Here is a 16,147-nt window from a genome sequence, read left to right as displayed (position 1 = left end):
CCTCTGTTTTTTGTACCAAGCCTTTGAAATTTGGTATGTATTCTATGCTCACAATCTAGCCACATTTCAAGCGCTCAATAACAAAGTGTGGCCAGTGGCTGCTGTATTGGACAGGGAAGGTTTCAGTACTCCGGTATTGTGAGATTATTTATTTAATGTCTGCCTTCCCTAGCAGATGGAAAACTCCCCAAGGGCATGGGCTATTTCTGCCTCTGCCATCAGAGATTCCCTCACCACCTGGCACAGGACTTGGGACCTAGAAGTTGATGGATAAATATTTGCTGATTGAATATACCACAACCACCCTCCTTGATTCTCAGGAGCGGGTCTGTACCTGTGGATTCAGATTCTTCAATTGTGGAGCACCAAATCTTCATCTCATCGCCTTTGGCTTTGAAGTTAAAGACGGTGTTCTCCTCAGCGCATTCTTTGTTGATAACTTGGGTCTTAATATCTAGAAGGAGAAAGGGAGAGTTTGCATGAGGTCACCCAGAGAGTGGGTCCTGAATTCAGTTTCTGTCCAAGAAGGGTACGCATCCATAGTCGCAAGCAAAGGAGAGAACAGAAAGGCCAATTCATCACGGGAAACCTCTTGAGCCCCTGATTATTGGTAGGAGGATGGTAGCACCAAACATATGAGAAACTCGGGTGGAGCCATAGGCGTGAGCCCTCACATCATAGGGGGTGCATGAGGAAAAGATGGGATTGAAGTCGACAGTGATGGAAGGCGACAGAGTTGTGACTCTGGCTACTCCAAATTTAGGCAAGTTTTCCAAAGCCAAAGGAATAGAAAGGGACCGGGGCAAGCCCAGTATGGTGGATGAGGGCTTGGGTTCTGCAGTCAGATGGAGTCCAGCCCTGCCACTCACCAGCTGTGCAAATTTGAGCAACGACTTAACCTCTCTGAGCCTCAGATTTCCCACCTGCAGCATGGCAATGATTAGAGGACTCTTATTGAAAACAAAATAGATAATTCTACCAGAGGTACCCTCGAAAAATATCAGCCAGATAATGCCATGCATTTTCTCAAACTCTCCAATCCCACCCCCCATCTTACCTCAAATAAAATCCTGAGTCCCTACCTTCGTCTACAAAATCTGCACTCCCTTTCTGTTCTGACCCCTTCTGCTGCAGCTTTCACCGGCCTGCTCATTGTTCCTTGAACTCACCAAGTGTTCCAAGGAACACACTTGCTCTGTCTCCCAATATTTACACGGCTCCCTTCCCTCAGGTCTCTGCCCCAGTGAGACTTCCCCTAACCGCACTATATACAATAGCAACGCTCCCACTAATCTTGACCCTCTCGAGCCTCCTTAGCGTGCTGTATTTTTCTCAGTAGCACTAGCTCTATCTGGTATGCCATAGGTCTATCACTAAAATATAAAATTCACGAGGCTAGTTTTGTTCAATTCTGGTGGCAGTTCACCAAACACTCTATTTCCACCTCTTGGCCTCCTGGGCACCCATGAGGATGGAACTACCCGGGATTATGTGACTGATACTGGAGCTACACCAGGAGTGGGGTGCTGCCGTTAAGGCATACAGTACCCGAAATTCCCATGCAGTCACCCACCAAGCACGTTCAGGGTGGTAAATCCATAGCTGTATCAGTCAGGAGAGGATTGGGCATGCAGCAGTAACACACAACCCCAAATCTTAGTGGGTTATAAATAATTATTGATTTCTCATTCATGCTTTGTGTCCATCGTGAATTGACTTGGGGCTGTGCTCTGTGTTCTCCTTGCCCTGGGACCCACACAGATGGAGACATTGTGATCTGAAACACTGCCTGTCCCTAGAGTAGAGGGAAAGAAGGCTCTGGAAGGTCTCACACCAGCAACTATTCCATTCACAATTCACTGGCTTAAACTCATCACAAAATTCCACCTAACCCCAAGCCAGGGAGTACAATCCTAACGTGGGCCCAGAAGAAAGAGCTCGAAATATTTGAACACAGCAAATGACTATCATATCTTAACACCTGGCACACAGTAGGCAGTCAACGAGTATTTGTTGAATGAATTAACGACGGCCTCCAAACAGTGCCTGGCCACAAACTCTTAACACAATGCCTGATGCTCAATAAATGAGAGATGTCATTACTATAATAGGCTTGCTTTGTGTGAGTTCAGAGGTTAGAAACAGTCAGGGAAACGGTATATGGAAAAGACATGGAGAATCACATTGCTGAAGTCACCCCTCAAAATCAGCGCCCAGGTGTGAGCTTGCCGTGGAGGATATAGCCTACCTAGGCGTTCCGTCTGAATAGACTGACTGACATTCTCTGAGGATTTCAGGAATGCTGCCAACGTGGTGCTCTCCACGGTCTCCAGTAAGACTATGGCCAGGGTGGACGTTTCTTCTTTGGTGAAGGTGGATCACGTGGACGTTTGCTTAAGCACAGAGGTAACACTCTCAGGCGTATTCTGCAAAGAAAGGTGTATTTGCGCTCTGTCTCTCATCAATGAAATAGCAGCTGTCCTCTCTCATCAAGAGAATGGGTTGCAGTCAAGGGAAGGATGAGGTGTGTCTGCTTAACGGGTAGGGAATTTCCTTTTGGGGTGATGAAAATGTTCTGGAACTAGATAGTGGTGATGGTTAGACAACATTGTAAATGTACTAAATATCATTAATGGTTACCAGAAAAAAAGGAATGGGACTATTGATAAACACAACATTGATGAATCTCGAAGGCATTATGCTGAGTGAAAGAAGCCAGACTCAAAAGGCCATGTGATTCCATTTATATCACATTCTTGAAAAGACAAAGCTATAATGACAGAGAACAGATCAGGGATTTACAGGGGCTAGTGGTGGAGGGAGTATCTGATTGTAAAGAGAAAACCCAAGAGAGTTCTTGGGGGAGATGGAACTGTTCTGTATTCTGATTGTGGTGGTGGTTACACAAATCTACTCAGGTGATAAAACTCATAGGATTGTAAAGAAAAGGGCAATTTTACTGCGTGTTAATTTTTAAAAACTTACAACTGTAATAAATTAAATATTAACTCACAGTCGATTAATTATAAAGAGGACTTTCTGCTCCCAAAGTGTCCCACAAGATGCTCGAAACTGGAAACACAATTACAAAGACTTCCTCGTTACCTTCAGAGAAACGACGGTGGCTTTGTTCTCACAGGCATTGTCCAGGATGCTGAAGATGGTGTTCATTAGTGCACAAAAAGAAACCTGTGCCCCCGAGGGAAAAGCATTCGTGAGCATTGATCAGTCTATCCCCCAAGCATGTAAGGTACAAATTGGGCCATCAAGCCCACCATACAGGGTGGTCCCAAATTCCTGAGGTCTCGTGAGTCTCTCGAATTCTCGGAGAAATAAAAACTCACTATTTGATCAGAATTGGAACCACAGCTCCTTTCTCTTCCATGAACAACAAAAGAAACATAGACAGCAAAACCATTTAGTGGGGTAAAAAGATGGGGAAATGTGTGAAAAAACAGTGGTCCAAATGAAATAGTACTCAGCCGTAAAAAGGAATGAAGCATTGACACATGCTGCAACATGGATGAACCTTGAAAACATGTTGCTCAGTGAAAGGAGCCAGACACAAAAGACCACATAGCGTATGATTCCATTTATATGAAATGTCCAGAATAGACACATCTGTGGAGACAGAAAGTAGACGAGTGTTTACCAGGGGTTGGGGTGGGGGGAATGGGCAGTGACTGCTAGTGGGTACAGGGTTTCCTTTGGGGGTGATGAAAATGTTTTGGAGATAGATAGAGGTGGTGGTTACACACCATTGTGAGTACTAAATAACACTGAATTGTATAATTTACAATGGTGATTTTTTAGGTGTATTTCACCACAATGAAAAAAAGACATGACAATGGTCCAAAGTGCATGGCAATTCCAAAGCTAGTTTATAAGCTGATATTTAAAATAGTTACACCAATTCCTGAAGATGCTCATGGAGCCTTTACTCACTGGAGTGACTCCATTAGAGAATCAGATGTCCAGATTCCTCTTTGCCTGGCCTGGGGGCTATGTATCACACATGCATCCCATATCACACAGATGCAGCACCAACAGCTTCACTAGTAATGAGACTCCAACATCCTTTCTTCTTTTAGTAAGAGAATTCCCAAGTTTTAGATGAGCAAATGTCCTCCCTTCCCAGCTTTCCTTGTAGCTAGGTGTGACCACATGACTAATTTCTGGCCAATGAGGTATAAGCAGAAGTGATACTGGGTCATACTCTTGAAGGGAAGGACAGTGCCTGTCACCTCCCCTTCTCCCTTGCCCACAAGCTGAAATGCAGATGTGATGGCAGGGGCTGGAGCAGCCATGTTCGACCACAACAAGGGAGTCTTGTGTTCATGATGACAGAGCATTATGGAGCCATCACATCAGCTCTCAGCAGCTTACACTCAGACTGTTACAAAGAGAGAAATAAACTGTTATCTGGTTTAGGCCATTGTATATTTTTGTCTTCGTTAAAACTGCAAAACAACATCCTACCTAAGTGGCTTCTAGGACAACTTCAAGAGCTAGGAACCTTCAAAAATACTTACATATTCAGTCTCCACCGCTGCTCCCTCTTGGCATAGCTGGACCTGCTCATTGTTGGGTAACATATCTTCTTTACACTTGAAGGGAACCACTAGGACGAAAACAAAAGCAAGCAAATCAAATGTCAACCACAGAAAGATATTATTATTTACACAATCATACCCCATGCTGTAAATGCATCCATTGCCATGTTATACAACAGTGGAAATGAACAAGCTACAGCTACACGCTACAACATCAGGGGCTTTGGGAAGTGTGATTATTGAGTGAAAAAGAGCAACTCTGGAAAATATCATATGATCTCACTTATATGTGGAATATTAAAAAAAAAAAAAAAAGCCAAGCTCATAGATAAGAGAACAGATTGGTGGTTGCCAGAGGTGGGGGTGGAGGGTGGGCAAAATGGATGACGGTCGTCAGGAGGAACAAACTTCCAGTTATAAAATAAATAAGTCCTGGGGATGTAATATACAGCATGGGGACAATAGTGAATAATACTGTATTGCATATTTGAAAGTTGCTAAGAGAGTAGATCTTAAAAGTTCTCATCACAAGCAAAAGAAATTTTGTAACTATGTAGGGTGACGAATGTTAACTAGACTTATTGTGATTATTTTGCAATATATCCAAATATCAATCATTATGTTGTACACCTGAAACTAATAGAATGTTATATGTCAATTATATCTCAATAAAAAAAGATCATATGTGGTATGATACCATTTTTGTAAAGCTCCAAAGCAAACAAAACTAAGCAAGATATTGTTTAGGGATACGTAAATGGCAGGGTTTTTTTTAAGTAGGGGAATTATAAACACAAAATTCCGAGTGGTTCCCTCTGGGGAGAAGACAAGGATATACGGAGTGGAGAAGAAGCATGCAGAAAATGCAATGGCATTGATGATATTCTGGTTCTTATGTTGGCAAGGGCCTCGGATATATCCATTTTATTATTATACTTCATTGCCTCCATATAAATTACTTATATTTTTAATGTATCAAATAATCCATAATTTTAAAAACATAAACCTTTCACGGTTCCCCACTGTTCTCAGCAGAAAGACTAAAGTTCTTCACACAGCACACAAGGTCCTGCAGAATCTGACCTCTGCCCACCTGCTCAGATGCAGCTAATGCCATTCTCTTTGTCCTCAGTCTTTGTTAGCCTCAGGGCCTTTGCACATGCTATAACCTGTCACGCTGTGATCTCCACTCTTCATCTGCATAATCCCTACTCTTCCTTCAAGCTTCAGCTTAAATGTCACTTGCCTGGAGCATATTATATATCTCACTAATGGGGTATATAATATGCCAAAGGGCGTGACAGTTTTTCAATTATTAAATAATTATGTGTGTGCTCTCTACTTCCTTCCCTAGACTATAAGCTACATGAGGGCAAATATCATGTCCATCACATCCAGGATTGAATCCCCAGTACCTAGTGCAGGGGCCTGTTTGACTAATTAGTTAATTAATGCTTCAAAAATAATTTATCAAATTAATGTATTAGTGAAAAAATATAAAAAGGGAGAATGAATGAAAGTAAGAAGAGGATCCAGAGCTTGGGTAGAGTGAGGATTTTACAACCAAAGAAAGACACAGATTCCATTGCCAAGACACATAAGGAGAGGATTACTTTCGCAGCTGAAGTTGCCATGTTTCCAGGAGCCTTCTGGATTGGGACGGAAGCCCACAACGCAGCTACAGCTGTAGGAGCCTGGGGCGTTGGTGCAGACAGAATCGGGACCACACCGTGATGGATCTTGGGAGCACTCATCAATATCTGCAAAGAACTCAAAAAGATCAAAAAACCCAGAGGAACAGGGATAGCCTTCTTTCCAGGGTTGACCAGCAAACCCTCTGCTCTCCTCTGCATCCCACTGCTTGGTCTGTGAAGTTCAGCTGTCCATTGCTTGGTGCAAAGCCATGGTGGCAGGTACAAAAGTAGCTCCTGGTGCGTGTTGGTGCACGTTGCATTGAAAAGGCACTTTTCACTGCCTTTGGCCGAAAGGTTACATATCAAGGCACTCATCAATATCTGTGGAGTGAGGCAGAGTTGGCCAACAATCCAACAAAGTCATGCTTCCCCTTCCAAAGCATAGCCTTGTCACTGAAAAATGGCGGCACAACAAGGGACTACATTTCCCAGAGCCCCCTGCATCTAGGCGGGGCCATGTGGTTAGCTTTCACTCATAGAATGGAAGAGGGTATGGCATATCACTCCTGGGCCCACGTGGTTAAGAAGTGAGTGTGTCTTCTCCCTCTTTCCCTGCCACTGGCTGAAACCAAGGATTCCAAGTTCCTAACCATAGGAAAACCAGAGATGCAAGAGGACTGGATCCCTGTATCACCTTGTGGAGGAAAGCTGCCTATTGACCAAGGATATCCATACTGGATGGTTAAGGGAGTAAGAAATTTCTATTTCGTTAAGCTAGTGGTTCTCAACTGAGGGCAATTTGCCCCTCCAGGGGACGTTGGGCAATGTCTGGAGACATTTTTCGTGGTCACTGGGATCTGGGGGTAGATGCCAAACATACTGCCAATCCACTAATGCACAGAATAGCCCTACACACAACAAAGAACTATCCAGCCCAAAATGTTAATAGTGCAAAAGTTGAGAAACCCCAGCTTAACCAATACAGGGTGATGTATGGTCACTGTGGCAACAAGAGGTTACTTCTCCCTCTGAAGGTTTCTGATCCACAGAGGATATATGGAATAGAATGTCTCAGAAAAAAATAAATAGGAGGGGTCTGGCCCTGTGGTGTAAGTTCACACACTCTGCTTCAGCAGCCCAGGGCTCGTGGGTTCAGATCCCAGGCGTGAACCTACACGCCGCTCATCAAGCCATGCTAGGTCAGCATCCCACATATAAAGTAGAGGAAGATGGGCATAAATGTTAGCTCAGGGCCACTCTTCCTCCAGCAAAATGAGGAAGATTGGCAACAGACGTTAGCTCTGAGCCAATCTTCCTCACCAAAAAAAAAAAAAAATAAAGAAATAAAAGTAATAAAAAAATGAATAGGAGGGAGGTAAGGACAAAACCTTTCATATTTCTATGTCATCTCAAAAAACATGAGGGATAAATAGGCGCTGTCCACACTAGGGGCTTACACAAGTATATGGTATATTGCACCAGGCGATACCATGGAGAGTTGGTACGAGAAGTCTTTGTGATAGGAACGTAGACTAATTTGGAGGTCTCAAACGACATGGTTGGAAGGCATGGGGAAGTGGTTTTTTTCTTGGTATCACAGAAAACATCTCTAACCAAGGAGTGGGTTTCTTTTCACCGCAGGTTGCCCACTTCCAGAAATATTTAAGCATCGACTAAGTGAGCTCTTGTCAGACATACCACAGGTGCAATTTATATTTTGCATATAGAGCTGGACTAGGGGCATGGCTTTCAAAACTTTTTGGCCCAAGAAACCTTCCTTCTTGTGAAGTGAAACCCGAATAGGTAAGACAAATAAAAGAGGTGATAATTTGACTGAAAGGAGAGTGGAAGACCATGGCCTTGTTTTCTGGCCCTAGATGGGGATTCTGAAAGGTTCCTAGAGCCCTTAGAGCTGTGTTAATCTCTCTAAGATCCCTTTCCTCTTTATGCCTCTATTGTTCTGCTTCTAACAATGTCAGCAGCTAGTAAAGATCAACGAATGAGAAGAAATATAATATTTCTAATGAAAAGAAGCATGCATTTCCCCGGGGATTGAAGACTATAAAATGTGTTCTGCTGTATGGTAGACCCTCCGAAGATGGAGCCATCAGTTCTTCCATTTCCTGTATGCACATGTTGCTGTCCCAGTGAGATGGAGAGTTTATTTCCCCTCCTTTTGGATCTAGGCTGGCCCTGTGACTGTGACCAATAGAATGTGGTAGAAGTAACACTTGGGGACTTCCAAGCCCAGGCCTTATGAGAACTGGCAGTTTCTGCTTTCTTCTTCTTGGAACTTTCCTTCTTGGAAACCAACTGCCATGCTCTGAGGAAGCCCAAGAAGCCATGTGGAAAGGCCCACTGAGGGCCCTGCCAGAGATCAGCACCAACTACCAGTCACGTAAGCAAGCCTACTTTGGACCAGCCAGCCATCTTAGTGCCCCAGAAAAACCATGTGGTCAACCCATGGAATCATGAGCAAGAACAGATGGTTGTTGTTATAAGCTGCTGCATTTCAGAGTAGTTTGACATGCATTGAGAAGTCCTCAGCATGGCTGGGAGAATGACTGGTACATTTGAAAGCCTCTGGTTTCTCAGGGGTCCAAACATCAGGCAAAAAGAACCCAGGCAGGCAGGAGCAACTGTGTTCTCCCGAGATATTGGTGCAGGTGGAATTGGGACCACAAAGAGTCAAGCTCCTGGAACATCCATCCATATCTAAGCAGAAAACTGGTCTAAGTCAAAAGGATGAAGGATGCTGAGGCTGCAGCTGCAGTGCACAGCCCCACCACTGACTGAAGCCAATGGGTTTCCCTGGCTCTGGTCCCACCTTCTTAAACACATTTTTGTCGTTACAGATAGGAAGCATTTAGAGGCAAGTTTATGACCCAGGCAAATCTTCTGATGAGGGTCCTCGCAGCTCAGGATAAAATCCAAACTCCTCATTAGAACAGGCAAGACCCTGAGAGTTTGTTCTCACCTACGCTCATCTTTTGCCTCTAAACCCTTCATAATTCACGATCCAGATTCATTGATTACCTGTGAATTCATGAAGGCTTATTATCTCCTCACATGAAGAAGAATGGTTGAGACCCAAAGAACTGACCAGCAGAGCCCAACCTAAACCACCAATGCATGAAATCAAGAGCTAAATGAATGGTGCTAGTTTTTACCCATTGACTTTCAGAGTGATTTGTTACTCAGCAATAGCTAACTGCTACAAATGGACCAGAAAAATCAGAGATGACTTCGAATATCTCTGACTCCAAGCCAAGGGAATGTGATAAGGGCTTGATCACTCCATGCCCTGCTGAATGAAGTCATCCTCCCTATAAATGAAAGAGGAAAACAATAGAACCACCCTAGACTCAGGAAGATGGAGCCATGGTGTCTTTGTGAGAATATCCTGGCTGCAGTGTGGAGGATGGATTTGAGAGGGGAAGACTGGAGAAAGGGAGAGACCAGTGAGGATGCTGTTACAGTACGGATGCAGCCTGAATAAAGGATGGAGAAGAGTGGAGAGATTCAAGACATATCTAGCAGTTAGATTCTCTGAGACTTGATGACCGATTTAATATGGAAGGGGAGGGAGCATGAGGGTAACTCTCACGTCTTAATTCAAATACCTTTTAGGAAAAAGACCTGAGCTCTCCCTATAACACAGTATCTCTACCTCAGCATTACTGGCATTTGGGACTGGATCACATTTGGTCGTGGGGAGGCTGTTCTGTGCATTGTAAGATGGTTAACAACATCTCTGGCCTCTACCCACTAGAGGACAGTAGCACACACAATCCAATAACAACAGCTGTGGCAATCAAAAATGTCTCTAGACATTGCCAATGTCCACTGGAGAGAAAATCGCTATAGAGATGGAGCCCCGCATTATTCGCAGGAACTGCCTGACCCACTGCTTAAGTCACAGTAGGCCCTCAACGGGAGTTCAAATCATGATTCTTCCACCGAATAGCTGTGCATCCCTTGGCAAGTCACTTCACCTCTCTGAGCCTCCGTGTTCTCATTCCTAAAATAAGGATCATGATCACTACCTAATAGGATCATGAAATGAGGTGATTCTTAATTAAGTAGGTAAATAAAGAAGGGCAGGCCCTCTGTGCCTTCACAGGTGGAGTTGTTAGAGAAGAGCCCATCTCGACAGCTGCACCTATAGCTTCCTAAGGAGTAGGAACACTCAGAACGCTCTGCGAAGATCCCACTGGAGAGGCATTCATTGATGTCTAGGAGCAGTGGAGGAGAGTGAGCAGACAAAAGATTGGGTGTCTACAGTGAGAAACACATGTACCCAACTCAATGATAGCTTTCCACCAAAGACCATGCCTGAGAGCCTGAGAGCATTACGTGTACAGGCAAAATGACCTGGATTTCCCAGGTTCCAGTTGGTTCCAGTAGGAGAAGAGAAACCAGGCAAACAGCTGCACTTTTACCTCCCTGGCAGGTTTTGGCAGATTGAGTTAAGACCACATTGTCGCGGGTTTTGAGAACACTCATCTATATCTGGATAGAGAAAGAGTCAGAGTTACAAAGTTGCCTCATCTTGTGAAGCCCATTGTATTTTCCAAAGATGGTTGAAACAATGTTTCCCTCCCATATGTCCTTCATTCAGTGAGACCTTGGTACTCCACCCATCAAGTATTGGGGTCTATATTCCCTCCCCTGGAATCTGAGCATGCTTGTGACTATGGTGGAAGTGACACCAGGTCATAAAAATACCATGCTTAGTCAGAAGAATGTCATGATAGGTCGTAGAAATATAATGTAATTCCTTCTTCTCTTGAGATGCTCATTCTTGGAAATGAGCTGCCATACTTTGAGGAAGCCCAACCAGCCATGAAAATGCAGCTCAATGGGGAAGAACTAAGACATCCAGCCCACAGCCCTGGGGGAGCAGCCAGTCAAACAGCCAGCACCACCTTGCCAGCCTTGTGAGTAGACCCTTTTCAAAGTGGATCCTCTAGCCTCCAGTTGCGCCAACTCAACTGACACTATGTGGAATAGGGACAAGCCATCCTCTCCAAACTCAGCCCTAATAGCAGATTCATTCATGAGCATAATGAATGATTACTATTTGCAACTAAATTTGCAGGTGGTCTGTTACCCAGCAACAGATAACTCGGACACTTGCAAAGCAAATTCTAGGAATTTACTCATTGAAGGACCCATGGAATCGTGCAGTCATGGAACCATGGGGTGGCTCTCCACAAATCTATTTCAACCCTGCTCTGACAAGTTACTCGAAATAAACCCTTGCTAGGTACTTGTTATAGAAGCACAACTTCAACACAAGTCTCCTATAGCTCCCTCCCAGATCACAGGGATGCTCATTCAGCTTTCTTTCAAGTTGTAAAACGTTAGAAAAACCTAAGTGCCTGCCAATAGAAGGATGACTCAATTTGGAGTTGACATAAAGAATAAGGTACATATTCCTTCATTCAACAAATACATATTAAATACTCACAATGTATCAGTCACCATACTGGGGGTCAAAGACATAGAGTAGACAAAATAGTTGCTGTAGTATCCATCATTTTCTATATGGTTAATATTGATTTCACCCCAAATTTAAACACCAGGGTTCGTCAGCACTACTGAGCTGACTGAATAACCCATGAACTGTAGCCCAAAGATAAAGAATGATGTTTGGGGATCCCTGGAAACTAACTGCAAAAGTGATAGAAATGCATCATCTTCTTCAGAGCTCAGCAAACTACATCCCATGGGTCAAATCCAGCCCACCATCTGTTTGTGTACATAAAGCTTTATTGGCACACAGACACATCCATTCATTTTTGTATCATCTCTGGCTGTGTTTGCACCACCACTGAGTGGTCATGACAGAGATCGTACGACTTGCAACTTCCAGAATGTTTACTCTGTGGCCCCTTACAGAAAAATTGCCAACCTATGGTCTTATTCAGAGGAATAATCAGATTTTTACTGTCAAGAGGAGAACTGGGGTTTAAATATAAGGAATGCTGACAGAGAACTTAGCTCCTTCTGGGAATTATGTTACTTTATATTATTTATATTAATATAGCTCTTAATACTGCACATGTGCCTAGCACACTGCATACATTATTGCATTTAATCTTCCCAACTATCCTTGGAGTTGGATACTCTTATACGCCCGTTTTACAAATGGAACCATTGAGGCTTATAGAGATGAAATATATTTCACCAACATCTCTTAACTAGAGTGTGGCAGCTAAGTAACGTGGTTGAGACACCCTCAGTAGAGTCAGAAAGACCTGGGTTTGAATCCCAGTTCAACTGCATGACCCTAAAAAAGTCATTTCAGTTCTCCAAGCCTCAGTTTTCTCATCTGGACAATGGAGATCATCATAATGCCTATAGTCCATTTAATGTGACATTGCACATAAAGCACTTCGCACAGGACCTGGCACTCTATAAATATTGGAAATTCTAACTATCTCCATGGAAAGGCGACCAAACAGTGGGCCCTCACAATGAAATCAGTGGCTATTTCTGGATATTGACAGGGAGCATGATTTTAATTTTAATTTTCTTCCTAATGCTAGTCTATAATCATTGGAAATTTTAGTGGCCAGGAATAATTCTCATGATGAAAGAAATAGAAAGTAAGAGCGAGAGAGAGAGAAAGGAAGAATGCAAAGAAGAAAGAAAGAAAGGAAGGGAGGAGGGAGGGAGGGAGAGAGAGAGGGAGGGAGAAAGAGAGGGAGAGAGGGGGGAGAGGGGGAAAGGGGGAGAGGGGGAGGGAGGGAGGGAGAGAGGGAGGGAGAGAGAGAGAGAGAGGAGAGAGAGAGAGAGGAGAGAGAGAGAGAGAAAGAGAAAGAAAGAAAGAAAGAAAGGGAAAGAGAGAAAGAAAGAAAGAGAGAGAAGGGAGGGAGGAAGGAAGGAAGGAGGAAGGAAAGCAGGAAGGAAGGAAGGAAATAAATAAATAATATTTGGGGCAAAAACAAAAAGCATCTGTATCTGCTACCCAGCTAGATCCCACCTGCTTTTCCGACCACCTGTGAGGGGACGTGAACTCACCTTTGCATTCGACTCCTGGGCCCATGAACTGTGTCTCTCCCGTGCTGGACAGGAAGCCTTGTTTGCAAGTACAGTAGTAACTGTCCAAAGTGTTGGTGCAGGTTGCATAAGCTGGGCAGATGGTGGAACTTGCACACTCATTCACATCTAGGCAGCGTAGAAGGAAAAGGTTGAGTTAGCGCCCCAGAGCAGGGCTTCAAGAGAAGGCAGCATTTGAGAGTGAAGGAGACCACTGTGGGTTGAATTGTGTCCTCCAAAAAGAAATGTTGAGTTCCTAAACCTGGTCCCTTAGAAACCTTATTTGGAAATAGGGTCCTTGTAGATGCAATTAAGATGTAAGTTAATGTGGGATCCTGCTGGAGAAGGATGGTCCCTTAATCTGATATAATTGGTGTCCATATAAGAAGAGGACAAGAGGCACAGAGACAGGCTTGGGGAGAACACCATGTGATGACAGAGGCAGAGATGGGAGTGATGCATTTACAAGTCAAGGAACACCGAAGATTGCTGGCAACACCAGAAGCTAGGAGAGAGACACAGAGCAGATTCTCTCCCAGAGCCTTCAGAGAAAGCACGGCCCTGCTGACACCTTGATTCCAGACCTCTGGCCTTCAGAATGTGGGACAATAATTCTCTGTTATTTAAGGCCGCCAGTCTACAATATTCTGTTATGCAGCCCGAGCTTCCTAACACGATGGACAAGAGAATTCATCTCTGTGTGTCTCAACTTCCCCATCTGTCAGACGAGGATAATAATACCCACCCCACAAGGTCATTCAGAGGATTAAATAAGATGACCTCTGGAAAGCGCTCACCACAGAGCCTGGAACACAGTAAGTACTAGGCAAGCAAATCTTAACTAAAATAAAAATTAACCACTAACATGTCGAGCTTTCTTTGTGGCAGGTATTGCCGTAGATCCCTTACATGTGTTAGCTCCATGAATGCTCATAGCAGCCCTACGAGCTATAAACTAATATTTCCACTTTTCAGAGGAGGAAACTGAAACTCAAAAATTGTGCAACGTCGCATAGATTGTGAAAGGCACGAGGATTGGAATCCGGGTTCTGTCTGGCTCTGGAATATTTGCATGACAGCTTCTCAGGCTGTCTTGAGTGCCAGAGTCTGGAAATTTGGTGATTAAATCAATGTCTGTCCTACGCAAGCCCTCCTTGAGCTGCCAGAGGTTGCAGCCTCATTTGGAGGCAGAATGTCATGGTGGTTGTGAGCATGGGGTGTGAAGTCACTCTTGGGCACACTCAGATCCTGACTCTCCTACCTCCTATCTATTTGGCCATGGGAGGGTGATTCCACCACAGTGGAGGCTCACAGTCCTTGTCTGTGAAATGGGTGTAGAATATGACCAATACCGTCAGGTTGTTGGGAGGACTGAATGAGCACACGAGAGGGAGAGCTTAGCGCCTTGGCTGGGATCCTGCCTCCAGCCTTTTGTACCTGGTGTTCCCTCCTCCTGGAACATCCTTCCCCAGATACCCAATCTCTCACTCCCTCACTTCCTTCAGATCTTGTCTCAAATATCAACTTCTCAGCATGGCCTCTTCTTACCACCGTGTTAAAATTAGAAACCCACCTCCGGAACTTTATATCTACATTTCCTGCCTTATTTGTCTTCATCTCCTTTAGGTATCCCTAACACACAATATGTTCGTGCTTCTATTTTTTGTTATCTATCTCCCTGCAAACAAGATGATAATTTCCAGGGGGACAAATATTATTGCCTGTGTTATTCACTGCTGTATTCACCATTCCTAGAATAGAACCTGCTGTATTGTAGATGCTCAAGTAGTATTGCAGGAATGAATGAATGAATGAGTGAATGTATGAATGAATGATTATTAGCATCAGCTTTGCAGAAAAGTCTTTGAACTCAGCCGAGACATGCCCCTACTCATCACCCACCACTGCTGAATTTGCAAACAGAATGGGACCTGATTCCCCAACAGATCCCTCCACCTACTTTCACACGTCTCTCCTGGACCGCGGAATCTCATGTTTCCACTGCTAGAAACAAATCCTGGGTTGCAGACACAATAGTAGCTTCCAGGACTGTTGTGGCAAGTCGCATGCTCTGGGCAGGCTCTGGAATCCACACATTCATCCACATCTAGAGAGTGGAAGAAAAAACCCGGGTTGAGGCAGACGAGGAAATGAGAGCAGGAGACTGCAAGTGCAGACTTGCTCTACATGTTCTTATCTTGTGGCACACAGTGCTGAGGCTCCCCAATACCCACATTCTCCCCTTCTCCCTAACCTCCCTTGCTGTTAGGTGGGACCAAGAGAATAAATACTGGCCAATATTATGTAAGGAAAAGGGTGATGAATAATTTCAAAACGTAATGATCACAGATTGCACAAATGGCCGTAGTCTTTTTTTCTTGGCATAGAGAAAAAAGATATGTTGAAGTGCTAAACCGGGTCTCTGAGAATGTGACCTTATTTGGAAACAGGGTCTTTCTAGTTGCAATTAAGATGTAAGTTAACATGGGATCATGCTGGAGTAGGATGGTTAATCTTAATCTTATCTGATTGGTGTCTTTATAAGTAGAGGAGAAGGGGCACAGAGGCAGGCTTGGGGAGAACACGATGTGATGACAAAGGCAGAGATTGGAGTGATGCGTCTACAGCTCAAGGAATCCCAAGGATTGATGGCAACACCAGAAGCTGGGAGAGAGACACAGAGCAGATTCTCTCCTAGAGCCTTCAGAGAAACCACGGCCCTGCTGACATCTCGATTTCAGACCTCTGACCTCCAGAGATGTGAGAAAATAAATCTCTGCTGTTTAAGGCCGCCAGTCTATAATATTTGGTGATGCAGCCCAAGCTGCCTAACACAATGTGCAAGACAATTCATCTCTGTGTGTCTCAGTTTCCCCATCTATCAGATGAGGATAATAGTACCCACCCCATAGG

At 44.1% G+C, this 16,147-nt stretch overlaps 1 pseudogene; it reads right to left on the bottom strand.

The window, feature by feature from the left end:
• Positions 1-16,147, bottom strand: part of LOC131402237 (adhesion G protein-coupled receptor E1-like) — a 637,417-nt pseudogene that overhangs the window by 602,384 nt on the left and 18,886 nt on the right.

Source organism: Diceros bicornis (assembly GCF_020826845.1).
Source record: "Diceros bicornis minor isolate mBicDic1 chromosome 35 unlocalized genomic scaffold, mDicBic1.mat.cur SUPER_35_unloc_1, whole genome shotgun sequence".
NCBI classification, from domain to species: domain Eukaryota; kingdom Metazoa; phylum Chordata; class Mammalia; order Perissodactyla; family Rhinocerotidae; genus Diceros; species Diceros bicornis.
The sequence above is the reverse complement of the archived record's forward strand: the minus strand, read 5'-3'. Positions and strand labels throughout refer to the sequence as shown.